Source organism: Spermophilus citellus, assembly GCF_964194105.1.
Source record: "Spermophilus citellus genome assembly, chromosome: 14".
Classification (NCBI taxonomy): Eukaryota; Metazoa; Chordata; class Mammalia; order Rodentia; family Sciuridae; genus Spermophilus; species Spermophilus citellus.
This window is the reverse complement of record NC_138194.1, coordinates 43,599,656-43,619,045: the sequence shown is the minus strand read 5'-3', so window position 1 is coordinate 43,619,045 and position 19,390 is coordinate 43,599,656. Positions and strand designations below refer to the sequence as shown.

General features: G+C 36.5%; 1 protein-coding gene across 14 annotated transcripts in view; it reads left to right on the top strand.

Annotated features, from left to right (window-relative positions):
* The window catches only part of EYA1 (EYA transcriptional coactivator and phosphatase 1), a 312,348-nt gene that overhangs the window by 145,210 nt on the left and 147,748 nt on the right, over nt 1–19,390 (top strand). Inside the window, exon 1 of one of the 14 annotated variants that reach the window (XM_081266693.1) lies at nt 18,113–18,624. The exons of 12 other annotated variants lie outside the window; for them this stretch is intronic. The gene's annotated coding sequence lies outside the window, so the exon portion shown is untranslated. Of the gene's footprint in view, nt 1–18,112; nt 18,625–19,390 lie in introns of those variants that run through there. One more of the 14 variants, XM_081266697.1, reaches the window with a different exon arrangement.

Genomic DNA, 19,390 nt, shown 5'->3' with positions numbered 1-19,390 from the left:
TGGCTGCTATTACACTTCATGCATAACTCAGATGTGAAATCGGAACTAATTTTATTTTTTATTGTATTCTGCTTCTAAACATCCAGTAGCATACCAAAAACTAACCACACTACCAACCCTCACACATGCTGTTTCAAGGAAATAATCTCTGCAGGTGCATAGGTGATCCTTTGCAAGTTAATTCCTAATGGTTCTAGATCCTCCAGCCCACCTCTCCTCTTCTTCCCAGGGTGACAGAAGTTCCCAGAGCCCATGCAAAGTTTCATCCTGAATGTGGGTAAATGGAGTGGTTGAGCCTGAGTTACCTGTGCTGTGCTGCATGTGTTCTTTGGTTCCAGTAAAGATGTCCTTGTCCTGCTTGGGCTCTTTTAGCCTTGTGTGGAGAAGGCACAGGTGCGGCTGTTCCTGTGTGGTACTGTCCAGCAACATGCTGATCTCAGGTACATGCTGGTCCCAGGGACATTCTGGACTCTTCATGTTTTGGGTCCCCATCATAGCCTTTAGGCTCAAGGGACCAATTTGTGGCTTTCTCTTTCTCACAGGAGACCTCTACATAATCAGGCTCACATGTACACCAGGGATCCAGGAGCCCCCTGCTGCTTTCTCTCTACTGTCCTGGAATGAGCATTTCATTCCTAAGACTATGTATAGAAAGGAATTCCCACATTCACTTGTTAATCCCAAAGCTTTAAAGTCAATTTACGGAACTTCTTTTACTAATAAACCTGTTTATTTTTCACAAAATAAGAATGATTATTTTCATTTAATTTCATTAACTCATGAATTTGATCTTTTTTAAACATTAACTCTATTTAGTTAATCAATTCCCTTATCTGTTTCAAATTATGGTCAGAAACCTACCTTCAAACCTTAAATTATCAATAATAAAGGTTTCTATTTTCTTCATTAAAATTCTTTACATTTTACATTTTATTGTGAAATAAAATCCATATACATTTCTTTATTCTGAAAAAAAAATGTATTTCTGTATGCTCCTGGGATTATGATAATCTTACCAAATCTGAGGAGAATGTGACCCCATACCTGGCAAAGTAACTAGTTTGTTCCTGACCATCTAATTTTGTCAACTCATGGGACCTGGGTTCACATTCTAAAGAGATTCAAACGTGAATCCATGATTTAGGACTAGTCTCTTTCTTATGGATACCCTTTTCTAAGCCCACCAGCTTTAACCAGTTATGGAAGTTTCTATTTCCAGCAGTAGGGGCCCCAGACTGAAAGACTTATTTGTTTCTCTTCTTGTCTTGAAGAAGTTTCCTTCCATCATTTCTTCTGCCTTCTCTGCCCTTGCCTCAAAGCCTAATTTTAATGGTAGAAAGTCCATGGCTGTAGGGAGTGTGGGCGGGCCATAATTGCAGAAAAAGAACATACATTAAGGAGTCTTTCAATTTTTAAATAATTAGCTCCATTATATTAGAGATGGTGCTGTGGTTATCTCTTGCATGTGTGTAGTAACTGAGATATATATAGGAATAGGGTCACATAGGAGGAAATTCCTAAGAGAGCCAGGCTTTGAAGAGGAAATGGAGTCAATAGAAAAAAGAGCAGCTTTCAAAGGAGACCAGGATGGAAGAAGCAGAAAAATGGAGCAAAGCATACCAAAAGGAGTTTTGTGATGGGACCTCATGTGGAGAACAGTTCAAGGAGAAAATAAACAGCAATGTTAGATGCTGAAATTAAGATTAAACTAAGATGCTTCCATGATGTCTCCAAAGGACATATGTTATATGGCTCCACTTACATGAAGCACTTAGAATAGTCATTTTCCTAGAGATGAAAACTGTAATGGTGGTTACCAGGGGTTGGAGGAAGAGAAAAATGAGGACTTAGTGGTTAAATGGAACAGAATTTTAGTTTGAGAAGTTGAAAAATTTCTGGGGATGGACAGTGGTGGTGGCTGAACAGCCATATGGATGTACTTAGCATGCCACTTAACTGTACACCCCCAAATCGTTGAAATGGTAAATACGATGCTGGGCATATTTTACTACAATAAAATTGTTGCATGTTAAGACAATTAAAATACAGAAACATGACCATTCATTTTGATTATATGCATGCAATTTGTAACTTTTGCAAGAATTTCAGTGTAGTGATGGGTATTTTTCTTATGTAGTGCAACGTTACAAACACCTTTTATTTTATATGCTCTTAGTTTTGTGGATTAACTGAGCTCCAAAGGTGGCCCATCAGCTGGTATTGCTTGGTCTCTCCCAATTTCTGACAATTGGTAGATAGGGCTGAAATATTTGATAAGACTTCTTTCTCATGTCTATCCCTTAGTGGCTGTCTGGTAGGCTAAAATTTTTCTGCCACCACTTGGCTAGCGTAGGCTCTAGAGTCAGCATTCCCAGGATCAGCCCCAGTGTGCAAGCACCATTCAGATCTCTGCCTGGATCATCCTTGCTCATTCACCAAACCTAGAAGTGGGAGAGGCATGGTTCATTTGGGGTCACCCAAGACTACCAAAGATGGAAGTCAGTGGTGAATAGAAAGTTGACTAAATAGAAAAAAGGAGGTAAAAACATTTTTGTCAGGCTGGTGAGTATGAAGAAACACACCTACACAGACACCTAAGAGAGCTTAGTGCATGTAGTCACAAAAAGGAGGGGAGAGGAGTGCCTGTGAGCAGAGGAAAGGATGCACTGGACAGCTGGACAAGGTAGTCAAGAAAAGACTTTCACTCAGCTTTCAATTTAGATGCCGACTGTTCAGGCTGTCTGCATGTTTGTCCTGTTATTGTATGAGCAAGAAAGCAGAAAGAAGCAATGAATGGAGATGAAAGTCTAATCAGTGGTGTTTACAGTTTATATGGAGACTGGAGTCATCCTTTATTTTTTTTCTTTGCCTCAAACCCACTTCCAATCTACAACTCATATTGGCTCCAAAATATGCCCTGAATCTGACTACATATCAACAACTCCCCACATAAATCTAGTCATACATAGATGTCCAGCACTTCTTATCTGCACCTACTACACCAAAACCCCTAATGTGCCTTCTTGCCTCTTCCTACTGTCTTATAGTTTACCTTCCATGCAGCAGTCAGAAGGGTCTTTCTTACACATCAATCAGATCCTGTCACTTTTCTGCTCAACAACAACAAGAAAAATGTAAGCAAAGAGAGAGAGAGAGAGAGAGAGAGAGAGAGAGAGAGAGAGAGAGAGAGAGAGAAACCTCTACATCTCTAGCACCACTCTGTTACATCTAAAATGAAATCCCACATCTACCTGAGCTAAGGGGCCTGTGCCCTACACCCAGCCTTAGGCCTGTTTCTTCCTTCAGCTCAGTATCATCCACATTTCTTTCTTCCCTTACTCTTGCCAAGCTTGTTCCTTTGAACTTGCTGTTCTTTGCATATGCTCCACTTCCTATTTCCCCTGTTGATTTGTACAAGTAAGTTACATTTTCCTTCTTTGGTTCTCTGCTCAATGACACCTCCTCAGAAGATTTCGTGGACTAACTAAATTAGCACCAACTGCTTCCCCCAAGTCCTGTTTTCCAAATTTTACCTGAATTTACTTAAATATTTATCAATAACACACACACACACACACACACACACACTCACACACACACACTCACACACCCCTACATGGAAACAGGATATCTCTATTTCTATTTTTATTTTAATCAAAATTGTATGTACATCATTTTAGAAGTCAAATAATTCTATAAAAATTGTTATGGGTAAGGGGACTGGGGTTGTGGCTCAGTGGTAGAGTGCTTGCTTCGCATGCTTGAGGCCCTGGGTTGCATTCTCACCACCATTCCATTACAATAAATAAATAAATAAATACAAAATAAAGATATTGTGTTCATCTACAACTAAAAAAAATATATTTTTTTAAAATTTTTATGGTGAGGGTTTCCTACTTCTCTTTAAACTTCTGTCCCTTTCCTAGAGAAAACACTTCTAGTTTTTCCAGTGTTATTATTCTATCATTCCAAATGTTATGCAATTCTTTGTTAATTTTCTATTTTTAAGTGTTAACTACTCACTTGTCAATATGGAAGATGAAGATGTATCTCTCCCTCATCTCATTCCAACCAACATGTATGCACTCCAACACTTGACAGTCTTGCTGTTCTTTCAGTATGAGTATCTTCTGATTTTTGTTAGAAAACTTTTGGTGTTTGCATTATTACACCTATACATAAGCTCTTACTGCAGCCTGTAGCATTCTCATTTCTTTTTAAATTGTATATACTTAATGTGCATAACATGAGGGATGGCAAGATATATATCTAGTGTATGTATCGTGAAATGATTACTAGAATCAAACTAATGAACCCATCCACTGTAGTTATCTATTTTTTTTCTTTTTGTGTATGGTAATAGCACCTAAAGTCTACTTTCTTAGCAAATTTTCAGTATATAATACAGTAGTGTTAATTGTAATCCCCAGGAAATAAGTTCAATTTCTAGATGTATTTATGCTATATAATGGCAAGTTTGTACCCTTTGACCTACTCCCCGACCTCATTTTCTCCCTCTCTGTAGCCCTGGCAACCACTATTCTACTCTCTGTTTTTATGTAGTCAACTTTTCATTTTCAAATTCCATATATAAATAAGGTCATACAATGTTTTGCTTTCTGCCTGGCTTATTTCATTTAACATAATTGCCTTCACCTTCATCCATGTTTTCACACATGGCAGGATTAACTTTTGAGGGATGAAAAACATGCCATTATATTATCTATTCATTGTATACCATAAATATGTACAAATGTTATATATGTCAAAGAATAACAAATGCGGGTAAGGATGTGCTAAAGGGAAAATTTTAAACACTGTCAGTGGAAATATGGAAAATGGTATAGAGGTACCTCAAAAAAGTAAAAATAAAATAGTCCCATTTTTAGTTTTTGTGGACCCTCCATAATAGCAGTTCCAATTTACATTGGAACTTCAAGAATGTACAAGGAAGGGTTTCTTTTTCTCTAAACCCTCCCTGATAACTTTTTATCTTGACTTTCTGATCATAGCCATCTTAACAGAGGTAAAGTGATATCTCATTGTGATTTTGATTCACATTTTTTTAGTAATTAGTGATTATGAGCATTTTTTCATATACTTGTTAATCATTGTTATGCCTTCCTTGGGAAAACTTTTAGGTCCTTTGTCATTTTTTAAAATTGGTTTATTTGTTTTTTCCTATTGGATTATGGGAGTTCCTTATATATTTTAGATATTAGATCTTTATCAGATATATGGTTTATGAGTATTTTCTCACAAACCAATGGCTGCCTTTTCATTTTGTTTATTATTTCCTTTACTGTGCACAAGATTTCAGTTTAATATAGTCCCACTTTATTTTTGGTTTTGTTGCCTGTGCTTAGTGTCCAATACAAATGATAATAATAATAATTATTATAATTACGATGATACTACTAATAATAATTATATTGTTGTTATTATTATTTCCAAGACCAATGTCAAGAAGTTTTCCCCCTATGTTTTATTCTAGCAGTTTTAGGGTGTTGGATCTTACAATTTGGTCTTTAATCCATTTTGAGTTGTTTTGTGTGCATGGTATAAGACAAGGGTTCTTGCATGTGGATATCTAGTTGTCACAGCACCATTTACTGAAAAAGTTACCCTTTTCCCATTGTGTTTTCTTGATAATCTTGTCAAAAATTAGTTGACTTAATATGCTTGGGTTTTTATGCCTTTCTAATCAGTTCAATTGGTCTATGTGTCTGTTTTTATGATAGAACTGATTATTACTACAGTCTTAACAACATAATTTGAAATCAGGAAGTGTGATGACTCCAACTTTTTTTTTTTTCTCAAGATTATTTGACTATCCAGGGTCTTTTGTGGTTCTCTACAAATTTTATAATTTTTTTCTATTTCTATGTAAAATAGCATTGGAATTTGATGCAGATCACATTGACTGTATAGATTGCTTTGAGTAGCATGGACATTCAAAATATTAATTTTTCAATTCATAACAGATATCTTTTCATTCTCTTTGTTTTTTGATATCTTTAATCAATGTTTTATGTGGGAAGCCATTCTAACACGTGATTGGGTGACTCCCGTTAAGGGCCTGAGGCGCTTTGGCTATGTGGAAGCTTTCCCGACCCTTTCCTGAAGAGAGAGCCCATCCGTGTGGGGGTGTGCCTGACCACTGACCCCGGAGACCCAATCACTGACCCTGACCTTGGAGTGCATCCCCCCCTCAACCTTCATTGGCTGGAATTCTCCCCTGAATCTCTTGTTCCCCAATAAAAGGCTACTCCCCTGCGTGTTCACTCTCTCTCTCTCCTGCTAGCCCTGAGTAATCCTCGCTGCCCTGCTGGGCGGCTAGAGGTGGGAACCAGAGAGGTGAGCCGTCTCGGACCTAGCAATATAAATAAGGTAACTGGTCTGTGTGTTTTATTTCGATCTCTTCTAACTAACTTTATGCCTAGAACCTCATTAATGAAACCATTGTGCAGGCCGCGTGGTAGAGTTTTATAGTCTTCAGTGTATAGATCTTTCACTTCTTAAATTTATTTCTGAGAAACTCATTCTTTTTAATTTTATTGAAATGGGATTTTTGTTATATTTCCAAATGGATCATTACTGGTATAAAGAAATGCAGTTGATTTTTGTATGTTGATTTTCTGTTCTGTTAACTTCACTGAATTCATTTAGTAGTTATAGCAGTTTTTTGTTGTTTTCTTCTCTCTCTCTCTCTCTCTCTCTCTCTCTCTCTCTCTCTCTCTCTCTCTTCTCTCTCTCTCTCTTTGGTTGTGTTTTCGTTATTTCTACCTATAGGATCTTACCATCTACAGACAGGGATAATTTTACTTCTGCCTTTCTGATTTGGATGCCTGTTTTTTCTTGTCTGATTGCCTTGTTAGTATTTCCAGTACTATCTTGGACAGATAGGAGGAGAACAAGCATCCTTGCCTGTTTCCCCCTATTGATTATGCAACTGTACATCAATATTATGCTAACTCTAGGCTTTTCATAGCTGGCCTTTATTATGTTGAGGAAGTTCCTTCTATCCCTTTTTTTTTTTGTTGAGTTTTTATCAGCAAAGGATATTGAACTTTGTCAAATGCTCTTCCTGTACCTATTGGGATGATTATGGTTTTTTTAAATTTTATTGGTTCTTTTTAGTTATACATGACAGTAGAAACCATCCTGATATGATTATACAACCATGAAATATATCTTATTCTAATTCAGCTAATGTGCTGCATCACAATGATTGACTTAGAATGTTAGATCAACCTTATATTTTAGGGATAAATCCAATGGGTCACGTTGTGTAATTCTTTTGATGTGACAATGAATTGTTTGCTTATTTCTTTTAATAATTCAATTTCATGCTCTCTCCAGTTTGTTTAACTCTCTTCTCCATGTGTTCAGATGTATCAGTTCATTCTGTCAGTTCCATTCATCTTCATGAAAACTTTCCCAGAACCTTTTAACTTTCTCCAATCTGGACTGCGCCGATGCCTGGTGCTTAACTATCATCCTAGAACTTCCCTTTACTATCAGCACCGGGAATTATTCTCATTTCTCTCCTGTTTGGATGAGTTATTTCATAAAGATTTGCTCCATAATTTTCATGAAATATATCTTCTATTAGCTTCTTGAGAAAGGATACATGGGAAATGAATTTTTTGAGAATTCACGTATCTGAAAATGTCCTTAGTTTAATTCAAATGTTTAATTTTCCTACTTGTTATAATGTTTTGGTGAAGTACAAAATTTTAAATTTATTTTTTTCTTAAGAAATCTGAAGATTGGGCTGGGGATGTGGCTCAAGTGGTAGCGCGCTCGCCTGGCATGCGTGCGGCCCGGGTTCGATCCTCAGCACCACATACCAACAAAGATGTTGTGTCCACCGAGAACTAAAAAATAAATATTAAAAAATTCTCTCTCTCTCTCTCTCCCTCTATCACTCTCTCTTAAAAAAAAAAAGAAATCTGAAGACAATTTTCTTTCACATTCCAGAAATACATATTCCGATTAAAAAATCATGGCCGATATTTCGTGCGTTGTCTGTTTTTTTCTCTATAAGAAGGTTGTAGAGTCTACCCTTTTCCCAAGTGTCCTGCAATTCAGCAGTAGCCATTTCTGTGGATCTGTTTTGTTTCATTTTGTTGGATACTCATTGAGTTTTTCAATCTGAAAATTTATGTCTGAGAAAATATTTTAAAACTGTTGGCCTAAATTTTTTCCTAAATCTCCAGTTATTTGGATGTTGGACCACCAAGACTACAACTTATCATTTTCCTATATTGTCTATATTTTCTCTCCCATTTTCCATCTCTTCTTGCTCTCTTTTCTGGGAAACTGCCTCAATTTTATTTTCCAAACCATACTGAATTTCACATTTCTGTTATCTTAATTTTTATTTCCAAGGGCTCTTTTTTGTTCTTGGATGTTCTTCTTAAAAACTTTTATTATTATTATTATTATTATTTCCGTATCTTTCATGGATGAAGTATCTTCTCTTATTCCTCTGGGGATATTTATGAGAGTTTATTTTACTTTTCTTGACATTTGCTTTTGTTTGATCTCTGCTTCCTGCAAGTGGCTTTTCTCACTTGATTTGTACATTTCTGGGAAGAGTCTTTCCTCAGACTCTTAATAATGCCTTTTATGGTTTATATTTCACAGTGGGGCACTTTTAGCTTGGTTGATGAATAAGGAGTTGCTGACCATGGTTTTTACTGTAGGTGATTATTTTGAGTGGCAGACCCCCAGGTATAAGTATCTCAGATCTTTCTATTTAGAGTGGTCAGAATTCTTAGTGAAGTTGGTTAGGCACTCACCTGGATGAACTAGATCTTGCAGGCAGTGTTCTAGGAACCCTGCTGGGGAAAAGGTAATGGTGGAGGGTGTGGAGGTAGCTGTCCAGTGTTCAGTGTGGGAATGTCTTTCTACCTGCCTGTTGCCAATATCATATTCCCTTTCCACAACACACTCCAAAGCTTCTCCTTCATTGTAGCCTACTTGCTGTATTACCTATGAGGAGGAGGAGGAGAGTGGATCTAACTGCTTCTCACACTGATTTGTACCCAATTCTTTCTTTTTTTAGTTTTACTTTTATTGTCACTTACAGAAGTACCTGATACCACCTAATCAAGAGACATGGTAGGGGCAGGGAGGGGTGGAAAATACTAAGTTGTTTTTCAGTTTTTCTCACTGTCAGTTTGGGAGTCAACTTTCTCAGATCTGCTAAGTTGGTTACTAATGGTCTGGCTGATTTTTTTGTTTGGTTTTTAAATTTGTCACTATTTTCATATTGCCTTCCCTGTTTGTCCTTAATGACTTATGCTTTAAAAAAAAATCCCTTTACTGGTGCTTTGGTGGGGTTCTAGAAAAAGCAAAAATAAATGCTTGTGTTCAGTCATTAACTTGCATTCTTCTGTGTACTCACGATAACCTAAATTCCTTAATGGCAGAAATTCTGTCTGCCTGTTGACTGTTTCATTTGGCATCCCTAATACATGGCACATACTAGATGCTTAATAAATATTTCCTGAGTGACTAATCATTGGCTGACAGACCAACTAACTTGATTGGTTACCCAAAAAACTTCTGAACACCCAAAGGCTACAAAGTTTGAAAAATGACAGTGTCGTTCATCCATCTACAAAGAGGAATTTCTGAAAGATAGATGTAACATTCCCTTAAAGATACGTTCATTCTGCTGTGTATCCTTTCAGAATCGTTTACAATTTTTTCTGAATGTTTTGATTGGGAAAAATAACAGTGCTTAGCTACTTATAACTTAAATACAGTGTGTGGTAGCTTTTATCTTATTTTCTTTTAAATTTTTTTCTTTTGTTCTTTTTAGTTATACATGACACTAGAATGTATTTTGACACAGCATACATACCTGGAGTACAACTTCCCATTTTGGTAGTTGTACATGATGTAGATAGAGTTACATTGATCGTGTATTCATATATGAACACAGTAAATTTATATCTTTCCCATTTCCATCCCTCTTCCTTTCCCCTGAGTCAGTCCAATCTGGTGAACCTCCCTCCCCACTCCCCACCTCTTGTGAGTCAGCACGTGGTGTGGTAGCTTTTAAAAACTATTGGTCGTTAGCTTTTTATTCCACTTTCCTATGTAACTCAAAGTTTACACTGAATACAGTGATTTCCGGTCTGTTTCAATTTCTTAATTTTCTAGGAGTTTGGTGATTCCCTGTTGTCAGGATGATAAATTCCTAGCACAGTTCCAATGACTTAGGTGTTCCTTAAAAGTATGCTCATTATGTTTTTGGATGTGAGAATGAATGATGATAATTCTCCAGGCAGTTCAGAGTTTTAGAGTTTCCAGTGTGGGGGGAGGGGGGGAACAAAACAATGTGAAGAAAGAAAAAAATGGAAGCAAAGGAAATTCAGAGAAATCATTTTTCTTTCACATATCAGAGCCATGTTTCATCAAGTAACCTAGTCTGCATGTATTAATTAACTTAAGCAGCATTTACTGAGCACCTACTGTGTTTCCTGAGTTGTGTTTAACCCTGAACTCACCATGCCCTATCTGGGCATTCATTCCCCCACTCATTTGATTGAACTGACTTGACATTCAGTTTTCTGTTGCTATTTTACCATCCATGAGAGCTTTACCATAGCAGTAAACACTCATTCTCATGTCATTTTGATAAGGGGGACTAAGCTTACATCTATCTTATAATTAGCCAGATTATAGATTATAAATTGAAAGGATAAGTAATTGATAACAAAATCACACACACACACAAAAAATGTCAAAGCCAAAATTAGAGCTAATGTGAATCTCCAGTACATCTATTTTAATCTAGTATGTACCCTTGACTATAATAGATGTTAATAATGCTACATATTTAAGGAAAAGAATAACTTGAAATAATGATAGACATAAAATCCAAGAATATTGAAGGAGGAATAGGAAATCAGGCTTGTCATATGCTGCTTCAGAAAGATGCTAATGTGAAATGTCCCAAGTTTTTTTTTTCTTTTTTTGGTGGGGGGTGAGAAGGGTTGAACCCAGGGATACTTACCCACTGAGCCATATCCCCAGCCCCCCTTTTTTATTGATATTTTATTTAGAGACAGGGTCTTGCAGAATTGATTAGGGCCTCACTAAATTGCTGAGGCTGCCTTTAAACAGCTTTTTTTATTTTTTAAATATTTATTTTTTTGTTTTAGGTGAACACAATATCTTTATTTTTATTTTTATGTGGTGCTGAGGATCAAACCCAGTGCCTTGCACATGCCAGGCCAGCACACTACCACTTGAGCCACATCCCCAGCCCCTTTGAACAGCCTTAAGATCCTCCTGCCTCAGCCTTTGGAGCTGCTGGGATTACAGGTGTGTGCCACTGTGCTTGGATTTTTTTTTTTTTTTTCTTTTTCATGTATAGGTGATTCTTAAATTGGTAATGGGCATGATTTGGGGAAATCTAAATTTTAACCTAGAGGTTTAGTTTCTCCCCTTTAATAGCCTTCATAATTAATCATGATTGAATCTGTTTTCGGGAGAGTTAGGTCATCCATATTTGTTTTTATTTTTATATGTGTCAGATACCATTCCTCGATGGCTTTATCTATTTATAATGTAGAAAATCTGTAGATCTAAAAACATTCTCTTTGTCCCTTAGAATTTCTAAGTCAAAGGCATTCATTCTTTGAAAAAGGCCTGGGATTCTTGAGCAGTTTTCTGATAATTGTCATGAATAACTTCTCCCTTGTCCTGTTCTGTTTTGGTCCCGTCCCTCCCTCACTTCTCTTAGCCCTCTGCATCCACTCTGGCTGGAGGGGGAGGACTGTCCTCTTAGGCAAGGACAGGAAGGAAAGTGAAGAGCCATCCCAGGAGGCCAAGCTAATGGGGGCTTTGCGGATCTTTCAGCAGGGCTTGTCAATGAGAATCATGCAGCAGAGGGCTCCTCCACGGGCACTCTGACCTCTTAGTAAACTATTTGTTTTTCCTTGTATTGATTAAAAAAAACAAGCCTCTGAACAGTAACTCCCTATCAACCAGGGCGTTGTTTTCAAGAATCTTACACATTTAAAATACTATAACTCATTAAAGCCCAGACCCCTGTCTTTCATGTACTCTGCAATCCAGTTAAACCAGATCACTGGTGATATTAAAACAGAATCCCTGAAAGGAGCAGCAGAGGCTTCCAGACTTAGATTTTTTTTTTTTTAAACAACTTGAACCACAAATGTAAATAATCAGATAATACTCAAAATACAAAACCACCTCAAGTAAGTGTTTTTGTTAATTATGAGTGTCTAAAGACTGAAATATGTTTCATCTTAGTGACATGTCGGTACTGGAAAGGTATGCTTTCTCTCTTTAAGTATTTGAACAAACCAAAGCTATTGTTTTTCTTAGTATGTAATGGCCAGTCTACCTTTTTGTCCATGTGCCACACAGCATAGTAAAATAAAATTCAAAGCCACAAGGCAACTTGATTGCTTCAAGGATGAATCTAGCTAAACTTTACAGTGGAGAGAAACGCCCAGGTTGTATACATTGATGTGACTGAATAAAAAAACAGTAGAATAATGGTGCTTCTGGTTGTGTTTCCAATAGCAATGTGATTGCAGGGCACTGGATTAAGTTACCGGTCCTTTGAATTGTGACCTTCTGTCTAGAACAGCTTTAAAGGTTACCTCCCCCCACACACACACATTTGGGAGGCAGAGGGAGAAAAACTTACTGCTGCTTGAACGGAGAAAAAAATTCTATAGGTTGCTAGATTGGGGGATGCCCCTACATCCTAGCAATTTCTCTCTATAGGTTGTTAGATTGGGGGATGCCCCCACATCCTGGCAATTTCTAATAATTAATAGAGTTTCTTGATTCTGAAGACTTAAACTCTATCTCCACATGCATCTGGAAACTTGGAGTGCAGTTTAATTATAATTATTTCCTCAGTGAACAAATCAAGTGTTTACCGTAGAGTAGTGTTTACTGTATGTAGTAAGATCAAAGTGTATCCCACTGGATACCTCAAGTCAAGAAAGGCAGAAGGGAAGTAACTGATATCAACTGTGAAGCACATTATTTGTATCATTGCTTGGTGTAAACTCAGAACTTCAGGCTCTCCTTTGAGTATAAAGAATAGGTTTGGGATATTTATTATCCCTACTTTAGGAATATAATCCACCTTTTCCTGTAAATGATGAGTAAAAAACCATGAACACTGATTTGATAATTTCAGTTTAAGGATTCCTCACATTTTTTTCCCCTACTGACCCTTTAATGTACATTTATTTTTGAATCTGTAAACTAAATGACAATGTGTTTATAAGTAATCAGATATTTAATAGTGATTATGTCTATTCCACATTAATATATATAAGCTTGATATATATCAATATAGAGATATATTATTTTGATGTATATCTACCTTTCCATCTATCTATATTTGACATATCTCATTTCAATAGATCACACACACACACTTTTCTGGACTTTCTTTCTTGGATTTTCCTTGCTCCAAAATCATGATACAACCAGGGGTCATTAATGTCCCAGTGCTCCATCTACTGTTTAGAAGTGACCTTGATGGTGCTAGAAAATGAGGCAGATTCCAGAACAAACAATTTAGTTGGGGGATATAAACACCCATATTTTTAAAAAGCAGATCATACACACATGAAATGCCTAGCATATAGTAAGCACTTAATAAATGCACTTAATAAATGCCTTTCCTTCCTCCATGAACTATTCATTTTTTTTCTGAAGAATTTAAAAACTGTGAACTCAGCTGTCATGAAACCTGGAAAACACAAAGCGAATTTCCAGATCCTCTTACATGCTCTGGGAGGTGCTGACAAGATTGGTTTTGCCCATGGCTTGGAGGAAAAAAAAAAAATTGAAGAGAAGACAACCTGGGTTTTCTAGGTTGCTTCATGTCAACAGAAATCCCTTTTACAGTTCAAGAAGGCAAAATTGCTTATTGCTGAGATTAAACATATGTTTCCAAGACCAATTATTTACATATTTTTGACAGAGAAAGAAAAACTAACTCTGTTTGCCATTTTGGAGAATCAGATGATTTTTAAATAGAAAACCTGTTGTGTCATATTTTTCTTAAAGTACTTATATCATCTCATGCCCTTTTCTGAAAAACCTGCCACTGCCCTGTCATCATTTTTAGTTTCAAGAAGTGCTACTCAAAGTTTCTATTAAGAATAATAATTTTTTTAAAAAACATCCTAGAGGCAGTCATTACTACATAGGATAACAAGTTCTCCACCCTACATAAATAAATGGTTATGATTCATATGTAATAACCAATGTACTTATTAGGAGGTCAGGAAATAGGTTCTATTTTCATTTTGTGCTGTATAAAGACCATAATATTTATGAAAATAACTTTCCATAGTACAGTTAATAGTTAGTAATTGCCTCCTTAAATTTACTGTAAAAAGCTATTCATGTTGGAGTTTGAATGGAAAGCATTTAGCAAAATACAGGTAGACATTTAGTTTGGTGGATTTAATATCATTCTTAAAATAAATAGAGGATGTTTTACTTGGTTGCGTTTCAACAGAAGCGTACCCTGAGCAGGATCCTCATTGTAGTACTCATGCCAGTCAGGAAAGCGCAGGTCATGAAAATGGCCATTCCAAATGGCAGCAAGTATCCAGATCTCAGCCATCCAGGACAGTTCCAAAGGTTCCACAGAGAAGCCACAAATGTAGTGCCATCACATGGACCACAAGCAAAAGAAAGTTATCAGGTAGCAGACGGACTAAAAGTATGGGATTATGGAACACTTTATTTGCTGTTCTACTTTGAGCAGTTTGAATTGCAAAATCTTGTCTTTCCAGATATTAATTTTAATAATGTAAGAGGAATAATGACTAAGATTTTGCTTTTGGAGAAAAAGCATCTGTCTAGAAGTTCTAATTATACTTTGCAGCTAGCTGTATCATTACTCTTGAAAAAATAATCATCTCCTCTAAGAATTTTAGGAGCAGAGAAATTTAGTAAACAGTTGAACCATAGCATTCATGCTTAATCCTAAAATTATTTCATGATAAACACAAGTAGAAGAAAAATATATCTTGACTTAAAACTCCACAACCATTCACCAATGTTATTGTCCTTCCTGGAATGGAAAATGGAAAGAGCCACATTGGATTTTACCCTTTGTTTTCTCAGTGTATTTGTTATGTTTAATTTGATGAGTCAGCTGTTCACTCAAGTAGTTTTGAGATTGCTCTGATGAGTGCACTATGTCTGCCCTTTTTAAAAAAAAAAATTAAAGACATTTATTTTTGTGATCATGCCTTTATTTAGAACTCTCTGCTAATCTAAAAGTACTGAAAACTTCTATCAAAATTGCAGACTTCCATATAACCACTCAGGTATTCTGGCAACAGCTGGTTCTGTCAGATAAAACCTGCTAGGAGGTACAAATATGAAAAATCTTTGTATCTCATTGAGCGTACTTGAACATTTCACTGTAGCTGAATATTTCCAGAGTTTACCCTTTTCCAGATAAAATTATATGTATATTTTTGTTTTATTGGGGGAAAGGCATATAGGACATTTTTAATGCTCTCATTTATGTATTTACATGTTGAGATTTCTGTAGCAAATATCAGATAGTAATGCTTTCTACTAGTACCTAGTTTTACTAATGGCAAATTTTCTAAGTTCTCTTTTAATCTGTATGAATGTGTTTAGGGAACAGTTTGGACCTTCAGAGTATATAGTTATATAATTATAGTTAGTGAAAATTTCAAAATAGGAAGCTAACTATTCACTTAAAACTGGATCTTAGTAAGTCTTACATTTGGGTTATTTATCATAGAACAACTTATTTTTCTGGTTCAGGTTGTATGTAATAGTAATTATTGTATATTTGATATTTAGTAGTAGTTACCAGACTAAATTTATGAGTAAACACAAATTGATTTTAATCCATCTGATTTGCTTTAGGAAAAAGAACTATTAGAAAGTGGTCAATATGCACATGCATATTACTTTAAGCCAGTGACTAAGCTCTTTGCCACATAATTATGAATCATGAGCTATATCATGTCAATTAGTGGTCACATTAAATTCATCATGCTTTTTATAATTTTCTTCATAATTACATGCATCATTTCTTTAATGGCATTTTGTTTGGTTATATAAATAAAAAATGAATTTCAATATAAAAGCAAATGTAATATGATAAATTTGTAATGTAGACAAGTAATTTGCATGCAAAGGTGGCATACTTTATATGATATTTCTCCTCTTTGGACTTCATGTAGTTTATGTATTCTGGATTTGCCAGTATAATCTTTCATGAATCAGAAAACAGTGTTATATCCTTGTATATCTAAAATAATTTTTAGATTACAGGAAGCATGTGTATAATAGCTGAATGCAGGCTTCAAACAGGGTTTAATCCTCCAAGCAGCACCTCAAATTTTATATTATATGGAGCTTAGTAATAAATCAGATTGCAGTCATTGTGTGGGTGTTTGATATCATAGATTGAATTAATGTAGCACTACATTATATCTGACAATACTGGAAACCTCCATTACAGACTCTGTTTTGTTTTCTGCATAAATACTGTGGTATATTGAATAACTGATACTTCTAGTCCTGTAGGTGGTAACATAATTCTATTTCTGCTGTGCATAGGAACAGATCCAATAGCAATCAACTGTGTTTTGATCTGCTTCCCAAATATGGTAGATGCCTAGCCCATGATTCCTTGCCGCTACTATACAAAATAAAATCCTAGGTGAGTTTGCAGTTTAAGCTGTCTCTTAGGTTTGACAAAGTGTTCCTTTCTGAGGAATTTAGACTGGCATCCTTGGGGAGGGGGATGGAGAGGATTAAAGTCTGTATTGAATTTTGGTCATTATAAACTTTTCATTTTGTTTTGTTTGCATTGAAATGGTGCTTTCAGGTACAAATTAGCAAAGTAAAAGTAAGACTGTGACTATCTGCTTTATGAGTTGATGATAATTTAAAAAGTTACTATGATTTTTTAAAATGCTTTTCATACCAAGGTGAGAGCCTAAAAAAAAAAAAAAAAAAAAAAAAGGAGACTTTGATTTTTAATAAAAATTCCAAATACAGAATAGTATTATTTGTAGTGACAAAACGGTTTTAAGAAATATACAATGGGAATAAAAATTTCATTTTAGAGTGCAAATTAATTATGATGAGTAACTAGTATCAGAATAAACATTTGTATTTGAATTATGGTATAGGGCTAGCAAATTAAAATATCATTAGTTCACATAAGTGATGACTTCTTCAAATATTTAGGATCAACATAATGATTAAGTCATTGATCTTATAAATGAATTCATTTATCTCCATAAAGCATGATATCTTAACTGAAGCTTAACTCTCTAAGGTAAATCTTACAGCTCATCATGCATAGATTCTGAGTTGGTTTTTCTTTTTTTCTTAAAGAATGGACTGTAAAGAAAGTTATAAGTGAAAAGAACCTTTTCTCAAAAATAATTTACAAATATGAACACTGAAATACTGTCTGGTTCTTATCCAAAGAATTGCTCATTGAAGACTTGCCATCCTAGAAATCCTTGCAGAATCATGAGTCAGGCTTTCATTGTTAAAGTGATAATAGCTTACACGTTTGCTTTTTCTCTCCCCACTTAGTGGAATCAGCCATTCCACTTTTTATCTTTGCCAAACCTGTTAGTAGGTAGGCACATGAGGGGGAAAAATCTGAAAAGTATCGATTCCCCAAGTTTCAGGGCCTGAAAAAAAAAAAAAAAGTTTTGGAAAAGTGTAAAAGATAACCCGTAAACGAACTACTCCCCAAAGATCTTAATTGGGAGCTACTGCAGCAGGAGATGTGCGTGTGTTGACAGTGTCTCACACAAGTTATTCTCACACAGCTGTTTATTCAGATAGCGTGGGGCGCGTTCATTTACATAATAATTTTTTTTTAAAGCAGTTAGGTTGAGTCAGACAGCAGTGCTCTTTTCAATTGTTGCGTTTAAACCAATAAGGTTAGGACAAGAGAATAGCTGTGGTTTGCGTTGCAAAGAAAAGAGAGAGGGAGGGGGAGGGGAGAGAGAGAGAGAGAGAGAGAGAGAGAGAAGAGAGAGAGAGAAAAGAGAGAGAGAAAGAGAGAGAGAGCCCCGAGGCTTCATGGGCAGACCTACAAGGCTGCGCAAACAAATCGAAGGATGAGATTCTGCTGTTTCTTTGTCTAGAGTTCTCAGATGCTATCTGCGGCTGCAGTTCGGTGGGGAAAGAGCGCAGGGCGCAAAGCTGTTACCCAACCGAACGGTGGGAGCTGATGGCTCCGAGTTTGGGGCGAGGTAGAAACTCTCCAGTGCCACTTCCGACTGTAAGCCTTCCTGTTGCCGTCCACTGTGGCGGGGTTCTTCCTGGGGCCAGTGATTTCGCTCAGTCGCTCGGCAGCCCGAGCCTGCAGCTTCGCCCGGGCGCCTTCCCCCGCAGCCGGGCTCTTCCCGGCACCCGCGCTCCGCTTCCACTAGCGCCGCGGCTCCGCTGAGAGCGCCGCGGAGCCCTCGCGCGTCCCTCCCCGGAGCCCAACTATGTCAGGAATGGAGGCTTGCTAAACCAGAAAACGCGGAGGAGTACATTAAACGGGTGGATGCGGCAGATGTAAGCGCTGTAAGTACAAGCTGACCGTTTGAAAAATTGTTAGTGACTGACAACAGCTGTCCTGTGGGCAAAGTCCGAGATAACAGGAGCGCTTTGATTGTTTGGATTTTGTTTTAAAAGAAAAAAAAAATGGCATGTGGAAAATGATGACACTTTTTGTACCTAATACTTTATGAGCCACAGGGTTCCATCGTAAAAGTAGAATTCTTAAACCCCCAAATTATCTGAGCGGTTAGGATCATTAAGAGGTAATTACAAATTAATTGCTAACAACGATTTGTGCTATCTCTGGAAATCAGTAGGCAAGGCCACAGTCTCCTAAGCAGATTACTTGGAATCTCTTTTCTGAATTGCTGCACAAACCTCAAATATTGCGCGATGTTGAGTTACACATCCATCCACCACAACACATAGATGACTTTCCCTGTGCAGTTTAAGTTGATATGAAAAAATTAGAGGTTTAACATTTGAATGGACAACAGGTAACAATTGATATTTGCTGTTTAAAGAATCCTTTTTGCTTCAATAAACAAATTTCCCAAACCTTACATTAAACAGGCTCATCTTCAAAAGGTGATTACAATAAACATTTGCCCAATTAATGTATTTCTCATAGAAGGGCATTTTATATGACTTGAATGGACCTTGGAGTTGAAAATTCAGATTCTTAAGACTTTTTACTTATCATTTAAAATGTTTGCCAGTCAAAATCAGTATATGAATTGCTAATGACTCATGGGCTTATATTTCTTTGGGGGAGTTTTTTGAACACATT